Source organism: Armigeres subalbatus, chromosome 2, assembly GCF_024139115.2.
Source record: "Armigeres subalbatus isolate Guangzhou_Male chromosome 2, GZ_Asu_2, whole genome shotgun sequence".
In the NCBI taxonomy this organism is placed as follows: domain Eukaryota; kingdom Metazoa; phylum Arthropoda; class Insecta; order Diptera; family Culicidae; genus Armigeres; species Armigeres subalbatus.
In genome coordinates, this window is record NC_085140.1 from 266,274,256 (window position 1) to 266,289,743 (window position 15,488).

At 36.6% G+C, this 15,488-nt stretch overlaps 1 protein-coding gene across 7 annotated transcripts in view; it reads right to left on the reverse strand.

Moving 5' to 3' along the window:
- LOC134212185 (uncharacterized) overlaps positions 1 to 15,488 on the reverse strand; it is a 359,239-nt gene that overhangs the window by 152,288 nt on the left and 191,463 nt on the right. For 5 of the 7 annotated variants that reach the window (XM_062689819.1, XM_062689817.1, XM_062689815.1 and 2 more), the window contains one exon: positions 5,744 to 5,789. The exons of the other annotated variants lie outside the window; for them this stretch is intronic. The gene's annotated coding sequence lies outside the window, so the exon portion shown is untranslated. The remainder of the gene's footprint in view (positions 1 to 5,743; positions 5,790 to 15,488) is intronic. 7 annotated transcript variants of the gene reach the window in all.

Genomic DNA, 15,488 nt, shown 5'->3' on the forward strand with positions numbered 1-15,488 from the left:
TTCAATGTAATTTTAACACTCTGCTCTGCATTGAGAACAAACTTTGAATTTTGTAGAATGGTCCTTGTAGAATGCATGTGGGTTGATGGATTTTATTCGAAACGTTCATTTGTTTTGAAAAACGGAATTTAATTAACAAAAGTACGTATTTTCATAGAAATTTGGTTTCTTTGTGATGTAAAGCTGAATTTCGGCTCGTAACTTTAATAATAAAGTTTGATTTTTGTAGAATGTGTCTTGTATAATGCATGTGGGTTGTTGGATTTTATTTGGCACGTACGTTTGTTGTGAAAAAACGGAATTTGCTCTGCAAAGCAGTATTCTGGCTTCTCACTTTAAGATTAAAGCTTGCATATCATAGAATTGGCCTTGTAGAAGGCATATGGGTTGCTGGATTTTATTTGGAACGTACATGTATTGTGAAAAACGGAATTTAATTCATAGTATTTTCGTATGCGTGTTATCATAGACATTTGGTTTCTCTGCTTTGCAAAGCTGAATGTCAGCATTTCACTGTGTGAAAAAAGTTTGAATATTATAGGATGGGCCTTGTAGAATGAGTTGTGCAAAATAAAATTCAATAACCCATTTGCAATCTGCAAGGCCCATTCTAATAAAATGCCATCTCTAATCTTAAAGTGAAAAGCCGAAATTCGGCTTTGACGAACAGAGCAACCAAGTATCTTTGAAAATACGTACTTTTGTGAATTTAATTTCGTTTTTCACAATCAATGTAAGTGCCAAAAAAAATCCAACAATCCACATGCATTCTGTTTCATAGAATAGACGAAACTCAAAAGTTATTCTCGAAATAAAGAGCCGACTTAGAGTTTTGTAGAATAAATAAACCAAATTTGTATGAAAATACGTACTTTTGGTAATTGAATTCCCATTTTCACAACAAATGTACGTGCTAAGATCTTTTAAGTACACTGAAAATGGTTGAAGAGAGTTAAACACTGTCTACTAGTGATATAAATGAAACAATGACGCCAAAAATGCTGGTGATCAACCTTAACCAAAACTCTGGCGCGGCCAGTGATGTGGTGACAAATGTTACATTCGATAAATTTTTAACTTTGTATATCTTTATTTGGAAGGTTCATTTGCCGTTAAGCGAGCAGGAATCATATTTTTCAATAGAGTTTCTCATACACTAATGTTAATTTTGGGGAACCGAAAGATTCGCGGTTTGGTCGAGGTTAGGGCTTTCAATACATCGACATCCTTGCCGATGTTTAACTTCTGTAACGAGACAAACAAATATTCTTTTGGGAGACAAGAACGAAAGGATAAACAAAAGATAAACAAAAAGAATAAGACATTCTTAGGGGACTTCGACAGCGATAAGGATGGGTGGACAATGGTTTCAGTCTAACATCAGCAACTTTTTAAAATTGGTGGACAGGAGACATGCATTCTAGATCAAGTCCCGTCAACTCTTCCACAATAGGCTTTGGTTGCTTTCCTCGGACCCGGAGATGTTTAGTTAACGCAGATCTGGGGCCACAATGCTCCTCGTTCGCCCACACGAGACGTGCTCAATGTCCTGATAATCTGCGTTGCAAAGACAGAAAATGACTTTAGAGAGCCTTACTCGGAATGATTGGACATTAGAATGATTTATCAGTTGAGTTCGAATGATGTATCGTCTCATGTTCAATTTTTGAAACCATGGATGCTTCGATACCTGCGGGTGAATTAAATATAGTCATCTGCTCAATTTCCCACACGCACAAAAACCGTTTATGATTTTGAGAACTAACAAGTTCACGGGGTATTTTGAGTCACCGAATGTGTTCTCGAATTAAATGATTAAACTCACGGTGTACTTTTGCTGGTTCACGAGTTCGAGAACGAATTTATCGAAGGTGATTTTCCGATCGTAAATATCACCTTCCATAGTACCTACTTTAGCCAAAAAGTCTGCTTTTTTATTTCCCGGACTCGAGCAATGAGAAGGGACCCAAGCCATGGCGATTGTGAATTACTGTTTCGATAAAGCACTCCGAACAGCTTCCAGCTTAGAAGATGAAGATGAAAAGGTGGTCTGGAAGTAGGAATGCGAATTTTTTTCTCAAATGCTGAACACCCATAGCAAAAGTTGTCTCAAATTCCGAACACTTCGATTCCAATTCCGGAAATTCCGGACAGCACTGAACTACAAAATTTCAACGTTTTTTCATTGATGGACAATTATGATGTTCTTGATCTGTACGCTTGTCGATAAAATTCGTTTATTCTGGCAATAACAACGAAATGTTTCACATAAATCTCAATGTAACGAATAATCAGAATATGGTATTTTATTCAGGGTTTGGGTTAAAACGGTTGTTTACTGCTCAAAGTTGTGCAAAATCCCGGCATGATTGATGAAGCTGTATCTGCATGGTGTTGCATCGAACGAGATGCTACTGAAAGATTAGGATGGGCCACATTGCTACGTTTCAGATAGTAGTGGTACATTTCTGTGTGTGGCACCATCAAAAAATGTTTCACCAGATTCTGATTCAAGAACAAAATAAACAATTCCAACGGTTCGTGTGGAGGGATGATCCAGACCTTAATCCAGATCGTATTGATACTTGAAGGGCTTATGCCTAACGTGGCGCATCCGCAAGAGGTTTCCGTGACAATTATCAAATCTCTTTAAACAGCTTTGAGCTTCAAAAACATCACAACATATCACTAAAGACAGCATACATCATTGTGCATTATTAAATGACAACACATGTTTAACGATAAAGACCGTTAAAGCTCGTTTAGTCGAGTAGCTTAGTCACCTCAAGATAAGCTCGAGCTTTACTGTTACTGATGAAAACGAAAACCTAGTCATTTCTACAGTCAATCAATCAGTCACATAAATTAAGCCTTCCGTACGAATCAATCACATTTTTCGACTGATTTAATGATTTAAACAAACGGTATATTCCTTTGCTCCAAAGCTAGCCCCGAGGCGACGACTGCATGGCAAACTTACTTTTCGTTAACATAGGCAGTTCGTTAATTTCAATATTTTTTGTGACGATTTTTTCCCTCGTTCAGTTAGCTACAGCCACCGAGAAGAGATTGTTTCTTACAGATACGGCTGGCTAGGTCACGCGTGTCGTAGCTTTAAGTGAAAGAAAGAATGCATCTATATTGTCGCATAGCGTATCGATTGTATCGCCTTTAGAAGCAAAATTGATGCCTGACGCCGCCATCAAAAAACAAAAAAAAATATCAAGAACGATTGATGCGTTCATCAAATTCTTACATATTTTAGAATACTTAAAATTTGTATACTTCTGCATTTGAATTTCCTCATGAAATTCCAACTGGTCGTTCATTACAACACAACATAAATCAAAATATTTCAGTGGTGCAAAATTGTTTCACATAGAAATGAGAAAAAAAATCCTCATGCAAATCGGTGTTTACATTAACGACAATTTTCAAAATTACATTAAAATCGAATTGTCGATGTTAAACAACATGGGACAATTATACATAGTGCGACAATGAAGGACCCTCAGGGGAAGTTCGTTTAGGCTGCCTGCGGAGAGCTAAGTCCGAGACCCAATAAACTCAATCAATAGAGCGCGTTCCGTGCTTCCAATCCTAATACATATTTTGGTTGGCATGGCCGAGCGTGAGTCCGCACTAGGGAAGGTGACTTGAACATGACGAGTGACGAGAAACCTGTTATCGACCGTTTTGCGCGGGGCTGTTGACTCGTTAAATCGACGGCCAGGGTGGTCAGATCTACCGATTTTTTAAAATAACCTACAGGTTTATGAGCATCCCTAGTAACAATTTGGTTTTATAATGGTTTTATAACACTCTTGAAGAGTAAATTATAGTCTTCAAGAGCGTTATAAAACTTAAAATGTTTCTTGGGATGTGCTCCAAAATATCCGGTTTCTAAAAAATTCTTCCAAAAACCTACACTTTTTCGACAAAAAAGAAAATGCTACGAATTTGGAGCTGTATTTTTTCCCACAATGAAATGTTCCGATGTCCATCTCACTGAACATATATTCATCTCATCGCAAAACAAAGAAATACAGCACCAATTACGTCGCTTCTTTTTATCAACAAGCGTGCTCACCGCTGAAAAAATCACAAAAATATGGAAAAAAATCGAATTGCTTTTCATTGCTTTGTGTTTGATTGGATGATTATCGGAGCCATGAGATGAATTCCAGGAGCAGTTTCCCTACATATAAAATGGAAATGGTAACAGTTCCGCCATACGATGTCGAAATATAATTTGGATTTTTTTATAATTTATTAATTTAAGAAAATTGGTTGATCAGTACAAATTACAATATCTACGATTCTTTGTAACAATTGTGTTTAAAGTTACTCAACCATTAAGCCTTGGTTTTGATTCATATTCCGAACACATGAATTGAAATATTTTAATAGATCAATAGTTTCCATTGGGTAGCGAAGGAAAAGAACTTTCATATAAGCGCTTTTATTGATTAAAACTATTAATACTGAATGATTTTATTTTGCTAATCTTTGTCTCAAATGCCAAAAACGCATAGTAAAAATTGTCTCGAATTCCGTACACTTTGATTCAAATTCCGAACAGCGCAGTAAAATGCAAAATTTCAACGAATATTTAAGATAAATCTCCATGTGACGAGTGTTCGGAATATGAGTCTGTTTGGGATTTGCGTAAAAACGGTATCAATTGCATTTTCTAGAATAGGCTCTAAGGTAGCGTAGTGTTTTTTTAAAGTCGAAAAATGATACGCTACGATGTTCAGATACCTTTAAGTTGAGATAGCTTTGCTAATAAAGTCGAAAATCTTATTTGTAAATTAAATAAAAATCATGTAGAAAATCAAAAGTAGTATTAATAGTATTGAACCATTCAACCGACAGGCAAAGATATTCAATGAAAAGAGCTCCAAGCATAAAATAATTTTCTTTTCAGGATGCTAACTTTTAACAATCCTTGAGCTTTTGATTTCAATCAAGCGAACCAGCAGAAAAATAATCTGGCCACCCTCAGGCTCTTGCCGTTGGGTTCGCAGCAGTCCGCTGCGTTGTCGTCGAATGGGTGACTTAATTTAATGCTGCTAGGTATGTTGCCCTGAATGGCGAACTGATCGAGGGGCTAGTCAGTCGGTTAGCTGGTTTATGTAACGGAAATTGGCCGATGCATTCAGGTTGGTTTTCAAGGTTAGTAGGGATTATGAAATGTGTGTTTGTCTGTTGAGGGACATTTCCTTTCTAATGGAAATCGGCGAATGCAAGTCTGATGCGTGCAGAAAAGGTTGTTTTCAATAAACCGAATAAACCGGTATTGGTATGATTGACTTTTTTTTCACACGAAATGCATTCGATGGAAAAAATAAGTTTTCAATTCAATCATTGAAAACTACATGATAATTATTTTATGTACGCCAGATAATTCAAAATGGAGCAATTTTGTAAATCGACACCAAAATTTTAAAAGGGCGAAACTGCTTTTGTAAGCAAGAGCTTCTCACGTTACTGGTGGGCTAATTTGAGCTTACTGCCGTAATCCAACACTACTGATGGAAGCAGCGAATCCTTTTCTTTCATTAAATGGCGCTGGATTGCGTGGATGGGCATACATTAGCTCACCAGTGACGTGAGAATCTCTTGTTTACAAAAGCAGTTTCGCCCTTTTGAAATGTTGGTGACAATAAATGTTTGCACGGGCGAGTAAATAAAATCATTGTTTAAACAGAGTCTAGTATATCTATGTTTGTTAATTTACCTTCTTCAGAGTTGGGAAATAGTCAGTCACGGATGAAACATTATTCCTGTAAATAAATAATATTAAAAAGCATTAGGAACATGATGAAATTTAGATGAGCTAAGTGGACTAACAAATTGCATACTCGTTCAATCAAAATTAATTGCTTTTATTTCGGATATAGACTACCCGACAATGGGCATTAATTATAATGATTTGAAAACTTGCTGTGAATGTGTAATATCAAGATTTCAAACCATTGCAAAAAAAACATCATTGCTTATTTGATCACAAAATAATCTATGGATATGTTATAGCACATCATTAGATTACACACGATATTTAATAGAAATGTTTACCCCCAGATGTCGATGAAACTAAAATAATCGATAGGGGAAGGTGGGCAGACTTGATCCCCGGGGAGACTTGATCACCTCCTGTTTTATCGAGAACTAAAGTACTTTTGTTCTAGCGTATTTTTTAGTATATTATATTATATGGACAAATGACCTTTATGAGGAGAGTTATTTTTTTGGATTGACAACCTTATTTATTTATTTAAGTGGATTTTTGACAGCACTTAAGGTGAATCGCGTTGGAGTCCAATTTCAAATCTACATAGCACTTTTGAGGGCACATAACTTGAAAAGTAAACGACAGACAAAAGCAAAAAAAGATGTTTTTCACCTTTGCTCACTTGCAGCATACACGAAAAAATGGTTTCCAGATTGGCTAACCGCCTAAATATTCACATTTGTGCGTGCAATAACGCGAGGTGAGGGATAGCACGGCCATTGTGGCTGCCATTTTTGGACGCCGCCGTAACTCACCTTAAAAAATCGATTGTGTGTCAATAACAATAATAATTTAAAGACTGTCATACACCAGTAAAGCTAAATACTATATTTCTTAGAGAGTCTGTGTGGAAATCGCGTATGTTTATTTATTTTTGGCTGCGATACATTGGAAATCAGAAAAGGGGAACAAGTCTCCCCTATTGGTTTATATTAGGTACGAAACAGAAAACACATATTTGCAGAGTCTCTTTCTCTGACCAAACAAGTTCTAATTTTTGGACCGTACTTTTCAGTTGTATGTGACTGATTTTATTTGGGAACATGTGATCCTATCTAAGAGCATCAAAAAGTAAAAAGACTAAAAGCATCTTATTAACGCGGCTAGATTAATAACAGTGCGTTTGTTGTCAAATTGGTTGGTTCTTAAAGGTAGGAGTATTGCGCTACTTGTACATATAATGCAGGCACTTTACTTCTCATAATGTAATCGCAAAATATTGAACCAAGGGCATATCATTATAATTAAGTGTGGTCAGTGAATTTAGGAGGTTAAAAAAGTTCAATTACTGACACAATCGCTGGTTAAGTTATCAAGGGTGAAGTAGCGATTCCTATTATATCTGCATCAAGTCTGAAAGACTTGTAAACGATGCAGTTCGGGGTGGACAATGTACGGACTCAGGGTAGCAGCTCAATTGTACGCAATAATTAACATCGGAACAAAAGAGTAAAAACAAAGCATTGAAAAATATCTTGTGTTTGCAAATCTACTTCTTATAACCGCAACTGAAGATATCAGCCCATTTTGTTCGGCCAAGGATAGTGTCAATCACCTGCCATCAAATGTTCCTGAAGCATTGTAAAGCATTCAAGTTCTACCACGATGGTACTTATTGTGCAGTGCTAATAGTGAAGGCGTATGTTGTCACAAGCAACTTCTCTGTCAATGGTGGGAATTTCATTCACAAGTCCACGGGTTATTTCTTTTCTGCAGTAATGTAATGATTATTCTTAAGGCGAGAGTCAATTTTCAAATACGTTGTAAAGGGTGCGACATTTGGTTCACGGTGTCTCTATGGGGATTTTTTCGATATTTTTAGTGCAAACTCCATATAAATCTCCATTCATTATTATCAAAAATGTAAGAAAAAATTACCCCCGATAGAACATTTTATAATTGCACTTACGTGGAAGAGGAAACCCTATGCTATCGTGTAGTGAGTGTTTCAAAGATACTGATTTTTTTGAAAATAAACCTCTTTGAACGAATACACCGTGGGAATTTATGTGAGCTCACAAAATGTGAGCTACGAAAAATGAATGAGTTTGTGGTTTTGATGAGATTGTATTTTATTAGAAAACGTGTGTTGACAATTGAAATAGTGGCATAAGTACAATTAGCTACAACTTAATGATAGACGGAACCATCGATTTTGTAGGTGTGAATTGCTCGATCATCAGTACAATACGTAGGAAATACGGCGAGCTAACTAACTTACTTTCATCTCTGAAAATATTTGGAACACATTCTTTAGTATCATTAAATGGTTTTCTAATATTGTATGCCAATTTAGTGCAGGTTTGTAGAAAAAGCACATTTTTGCTATATTTTGTGCATCAAACTCTCTACACGGAACCGCGAAACAACTCACTTTGTGGTTCCTTTCACTCAAATCCGCCTTTGCTTGGAAGAATCCAAATATAAGTAAAACGCGAAAAAAATCGGTGAGTAGTTTGCCTTTACACCCGTGTTGGATTTTTACCCACTATGAAGTTTCACCAACTCAAATTTATGTTATTTTCACTCACCCGTGACTATGGTGAAACAACTAAAATTTGGCTTCTTCCCCGGAACAGCACACGTTGGGTCGATGCAGCTCTTTTTGTGTATAATATCATTCATTAGAGATTGTGAGAAAACCACTTACTTTTGAGTTAAAAATTCGAACTTCGTACTCAAAGTTGAGTTCTTTAAACTTTATTTTTAGGTTCTTTATTTTTTCTGTGTATGCTCCATTTAAGTGGTGTGCCCTTGAAAACGCGAGTAGATTTAAATTCGGATTCCGTGAGGATTGCCCTTAATTATTAACATTGTTAACCTGTTGTCTGTGCACTGATTCTGTCAACTGATTGTCCTAAGTTTGGGTAGTTTGGTTGAAATTGCCGAGATCTGTTCTCTAGGTACACACTCGCTTGAAAAATCTTGAAATTTGGCGCTACAGTCTAATTTTATCAAAAAACTAAAGCTAATAATGACTTAGGGGAAATGTTCCGTTTTCCATCTCATTGCACATATATTCATCTCATCGCGAAACAAAGAAGTACGGCTCCAATTCGTCGCTTCTTTTGGCTAACATGCGTGCTCACTGCTGACAAAATCACAAAAATAAGAAACAAATTAAATTCCTTTTCATTGCTTTGTTTTTTTGTGGGATGAATATCGGAGGTTTGGGATGAAGTCCAGGAGCAGTAACCCTATATAGCACTGACAAATGTATATACGGTACAAGTTTTTGATTGTCATATAAACTTCGAAAAGAAATGGAATAATTTTTCTTCTTGTTCTTCAGACTTCAAAATTCTCGGAATAATTAATAATAAGCAACAGCCGATGAAAATCATTAGTTGTTTTCAGAATTATTTCTGTGTGTAAATTTCTCTCTCGCATCGAACGGTTCACTGAAGAGCTGAGTAGAAAAACTGTCAAAACGTACGCAAACGTATTTATTCTGCTCAGCTCTTAAGTCATAGGTCGCCAACGCGTCTTCAATGCAAAAGATCCAAAGCTTCTTCCAAATCATGGAATCGAACAAAACAACGGGGATCGAACGTTAGAAACCCAATGCTCAGCTTTGGGACAGAAGGTCGAAAGACAAAAAGTCGACGGACAGAAGGAAGAGACAAAAGGTCGAAGCAACAAAAGATCGAATTGACAAAAGGTCGAATGGACAAAAGGTCGAAAGCACAGAATATTCAATTCTGCAATGGACAAAACAAAATATACGACAAAAAGTTTGGAAACATGCTTCTAATGCAAAATCTAACTTAAAACATTTTCCAGAGATTTCTCCTTCTTTATTTTATGAGCAGTTCTTTAACAAATTAACAGTGAGCATGTAGCAGTCACCCGGCGAGCATTGTATGATTTTTTTCAGTTCTCGTGACGATTAAGGTTGTTGTTATGGCTGTCGTGTGCATCTCGCCTCTTTTATTTTCATGTACATTAAACTGATTCCGACGGTGATATTGAAGTGATTTATTGTCATCTTGTTAAATAATCGAAGCTGTAAACCATTTCCAATATTTTATACTGTTGATGTGCAACTAGGTGCGGTAGGAACGAATTAATTGCCGAAATAGTATCCAGCCATCTACCCATCATCTCCAAGCCACTGTTCACATCGCATAGTTGTATTCCTTTGGCTAAGGGTTACCTCAACCGTATTATGAATGCATCGTGTTGTAATGAATGCAAACAGTCGATCACTCGTAATGATCCGGTAGTCACATGTAGCGCATTTTGTGATAATGCTATTCGCTAGCATGCAGTCTGCGTTGGATCATCTGTGGAAGAAGGGCTAGCTTGTCTCCATCGGAACACATATTGGGTATGCAATAGCTGCCGAATATGGGCCCTCCTTAGCCGTGCGGTAAGACGCGCGGCTACAAAGCAATACCATGCTGAGGGTGGCTGGGTTCGATTCCCGGTGCCGGTCTAGACAATTTTCGGTTTGGAAATTGTCTCGACTTCCCTGGGCATAAAAAGTATCATCGTGTTAGCCTCATGATATACGAATGCAGAAATGGTAACTTGGCTTAGAAACCTCGCAGTTAATAACTGTGGAAGTGCTTAATGAACACTAAGCTGCGAGGCGGCTCTGTCCCAGTGTGGGGATGTAATGCCAACAAAGAAGAAGAAGAATAGGTGCCGAAATATGTTCGAATCTAAACGGTCCCACTTACATATAAGTGGTCCCGAGGAGTCGGACAGAAATGATATCAACCATATTAAGCTCGAGATTACCAAAATGCAATTGTTGGATAAAATAGTTCTACGAAGTCTTCAGCTAATCTTCACATACAGTCATACAAAATGTTGATACTAGTAGTTACGCCGCGCAAGAGAGTTCATCATCACCAATGCCTTCAAAGATTATACCAAATATTCATGCTTGTCTACCAGATAGTAAATCGCTGTTTGTTTCCAACATAGCCAGCGATGTGGCAGAAGATGAAGTGAAAGTAATGGCAAATATTATATATTAACAATATAGTCCACTCTTGCATAAAACAGGCGAACACGCGACTGAAGCGCTACAACGGATGGCGGTCGAACCATTTGGCAGTAGTCGTCGCAGCAAACGCGTCGACGCGCGTCAGTACTTTGTAGTAACTCAACGCTGGCGCTGAGCAAACTGGAACGCGTCAATTCAATTATCATTATAAATACATTTGACACTTACTGCATGTCTGAGACCCTTTTACTCCCATGAAAATTTAAAAGTTTTTTGATCCAGTAAAAGTTCGCCAATTTCATCAGCGAAAATCTCCCATAGTAGACAAATTCACCAGTGAGAGTCACAAATTTTCCAAATCAAAGTGGAAAAACGGGACAAAAAACATTAATCATGGACTTAAAGTTAATTACAAAACTTAAATTCTTTTTCAATATTTATTTGAAGAGAATCATGTTGTAGAGAAAGAAATGTTAATATTGCGTTTGAAGCAACCTCCTGACTGATGCCAGAAGGCCGGAAGTCTATTTAGCAAAGATTTAGAAATTTGCGTTGGCACGATAATCTTTCCTCTGTAGTCCACCAGCAGATAATACGCTAAGAGAAGAATGAATTCTGTCATCAAAAGAAAAAGTAGAATCATGAAAAAAAAATTCACAGCGAAGTATGGAATGCAGCTTTCAAAATAATTTTCAAATTTTCAAAATAAAATTTATTTATAAATAATTTATAGCATGAGGTTAGAATTTTTATTATCTACATTATACATATATTCATTTGATTGTTAATGACAATGAAGTTTTTTCTTGAAATGATTCCGGAGATGGTACTACTTTTGATCTTAATTGAATTTCTAATCCCGCCTAATAAATCATTTAAAAAAAATCCCTATTTGAAATTTTTAAAATTATTTTCAATTCCATTGGCTATACCTTGCCGTGTTAAATTTCTGTGATTCTACTTTTCCTCTGATGACAGCTTTCATCCACTTCTCCTCGCGTATAGATGCTCTTCTAAATGTTTGCAAGTCGAAACCGTCTTTGACACGATGACCGTCAATCAAGGCTGATTAAACATATACTGGAAACGTCGTTTGAATCGGCCAAAGGCTTGAGCGGCGAGCAGAACTTGCATGTTACCCTTAACGACTGCGTTGCGTAATCAACTTGAAATTCATCGCCTGTTTCTGGAATGTGCAATGGGAACCAAATGGCGCATATTCGACTGTCGCATGAGTTTGAGGCCCTGTAGCATAATCAGACTAAGAATAATAGCTACAAGTTACAAGTTACAAGTCAACAAATTACAAGTATGTACTTGTAATTTGCGTCGCATAATAATGTTTTGCCAACTAATAATATTACTACTTGTATTATTAGTAAGGTTGAAATTACAAGTCCGTCAGGTTCATTCACCTGTCAAAATTCATCCGACAGTTCACTGTCAATGCGGAGGTAAACGATTTGTTTACGTTTGTTTGCAAATTTGTGGATGGAATATATATTTTGACTACGATAGGTATGCACGGAGCACTCTCTGTAAATTTATAATGGTATTGGCATTTTAAACCACGCCAAGCCAATTCATATATTCTCAATTTTGTGATGAATAAAGTCACCTTTGGGTAAACTAAACTCAGCTTTGGTTAATATGTTTTAAGTGGATTAAGTTAAACTACTAAGTGTTAGGAAACTCATTTTACTCAAAATTGGATTATTGGTCCAAAGTACGGATTTGACCTAAAAGAACCCACTTTTGAGTAGTTTTGGGCTTCTGTGTACTGCATAATTTCTAATGATCTTTAGCGCTCCATCATTTGAATACTTGATGTCAGCACTTAAATTACTTCTACTGTATCCAAAGTCATTTGACAATTTTCATAATTCTCAGTGTTATATGGGAACGAGAAATTTATTTTTAGTGTACACACGGAACCACGAAACAACTCACTTTATAGTTCCTTTCACTCAAATCCGCCCTTGCGTGGAAGAAGCCAAAAATAAGTTAAATGCGAAAAAAATCCGGTGAGTAATTTGCCTTTACTCCCGTATTGAATTTTCACCCACTATGAAGTTGCACCAACTCAAATTTATGTTATTTTCACTCACTCGAGACTATGATGAAAACAACTCAAATTTAGCTTCTTCCACGGAACAGCACACGTTGGGTCGATGCAGCTCTCTTTGTTTATAATATCATTCATGAGAGGGAGAGGGAAAACTACCTACTATTGAGTTAAAAATATTTGAACTTCGAACTCAAAGTTGAGTTCTTTAAACTTTTTTTTTGCAATTCCTGATCATAATACCTGGTTTACAGTTGTCATTTGAGTGATAAAACGGCCTACTTTTCCATACCAACAGAATGGGTGCTTTAATGACCATTATGCAACTCAAATGGGTTGCATAATATTCATAATAGCACTCATTTGGGTGCTATAATGAAAAACCTACATTGGGACAGTAGTTTCTTGACTACATTTAGCTGAATTAGTTTGGGTGAGTGTTTAAATAGTGTACTCTAAGCGTCTCGTAATAAATGAAATGGTTTGTTGGACATAACATCACAACTTTCCAAAGGCAATTGCATTCTTCGCTTCATAGCTTTTCAAGCTATGCAATTTGGCACGATAAGATGGAATCTTATTGTTCTCTGCCGCAACATAATTTATTGGCATGAATGATCATGTGGAGATAATTCGATTGTACAATTTTGGTATAAATTTATCATATTAAAGCTCATTTTCGTCATTGCAAAAAATAGCGTGTGCAACTCGTTGCAAAACTCGATTTTTTCAGCACTCGTAGTATTTAGCCAACTCGGCAAGCCTCGTTGGATAAACGTACAACTCGTGCTGAAAAAATCATCTTTTTGCAACTAGTTGCACAAACTACTATTTTAGGTTCTTTATTTTTTCTGTGCAGTATTTCATTATATGGTAATTTGAAGCAACTAGAATAATAATTTCTTTCTTTGTTAAGTCGTTAAAAACAATTAAACTATGCATAATTACTTTGCACAGCTGAAATAATAAAATAAAAGCTACTTGTAAATTGAATTACAGCACCGTTCATACTAAGTCTTGTAAAAGAAACTACAAGCCAACGCTAATAATTTATACTTGAATTTTCTTTAGGCAACAGTTACTTGTAAATTCCACTAATATTATTAGTGTGGTTTACTTGTAATATTAGTCTTGTAAATTCATGCTTGAGATTCATTATGCAACAGAAAATTACAAGTTACAAGCTACTCTACTAATATTATTAGTAAAATTTCGATTATGCTACACGCCCCTGGTGGTGAAGTTATAATGCCGGAACCCGAGGAAGACGCCGATTAACGATTCGTCAGACAAGCTCCTAAAAAAGGAAGCGGAACGTACCTTTTCTCAGAGTATTCTAAAATTATAAATTAAAGTTGGACGCACTCAGCCGATATCGTCACCTTAAATGAAAAATCATAAGCAGCATTGGTGATATCCGTTTGTTATGCTATGACCTGTTGTGACATTTGATAGCAAATGGAAAAGCAATGATATCTTGATCGTTTTTATTAAAATGATTCGACTTTTCCTCACCAGTTAGCGCGACTGTCAGGAAAAGTTGTTCGCTAATGACTTGTATGGGTGGAGTGGACTATCTTGTACTTTAATTTCTTTGGTAATGGTACAAATGGGGCAAATGATGTCATATCGTTGACATGTTTGATCTCGCCGTGGAAGGAAACATCGTCCCTGGATTACGCGTTGTACAAAGTTACGGTTAAAGCAAAGCATTCAACACCTGCTGTTTTATTAGAACCGTCAACGGAGGTGTCATTGGGCCAAAATGTGGTATGTTCCAAGTAAATGTTACAAAGCTCTAGTAGTTAACATTGGAATAGATAGAGACCCGCAAACAATGAAGCCGGATAACTGGAATAGTGCTTGAAATATCGTGTTAAAGTGCGCGTCGTTTCGGTTGAAGTTACGCATTTCTTGGCATACAAAAGATGCCGAGTTTACATTGTGCAAGAATTTCTATTAATTGCGGGACACTCCAGGTAATAAATAAAAGTTGATAGAGTTCATTAGTGCGCGTAGGTTCGGTCGTCGAAGCGCGGATCCTCAGTATGCAGAAGCCACCGGACCTTCATTGTGTTAGTTTTTTCTTCGTCGCGATACCATGAAGGTAAAAGATTTTTTAAATTAGTGTTCGCTTAAAAGTAGAACGGTCTCGAGGCCACGGATTTTTGTTCTGCTTTGTGCAGTAAGTTATTCCAATAATTAAGTGCGCGATCGGACGGGTTTGTTTAAAACAGAACGGTCTCGAGATCACGGAATTTTTGTTCTACTTAGTGCGGTCTGTAATTGAACTAATTAGTGCGCGATAGTCAAACTACACGTTATACATAGAAATCGTAAATCAAGGAAAATTACGGCATACAAAAGTGAGTAAAAAGGTTTAGTATAATTATAAACTTATTGCACGATGTTTTTCTTCATGTTCGATGACCCTAGAGGGATCGTTTTGCTTAATGATCAAAAAGTTTTGCCCAAAATTTAATAATTATATTTTAATAATCAATCTCCACAAATAAGCCGGAATATCAGAGTTTCACGAGTGAACACATAGTCTAAAACTAAATATCGCTGCCTCTATTGGCTTGATAAATCATGAACGTTTAAAGAACGAACAATAAATAGAATAGATATAAGTATATACAGAATAGATATAAGTATCGACAGCCGGC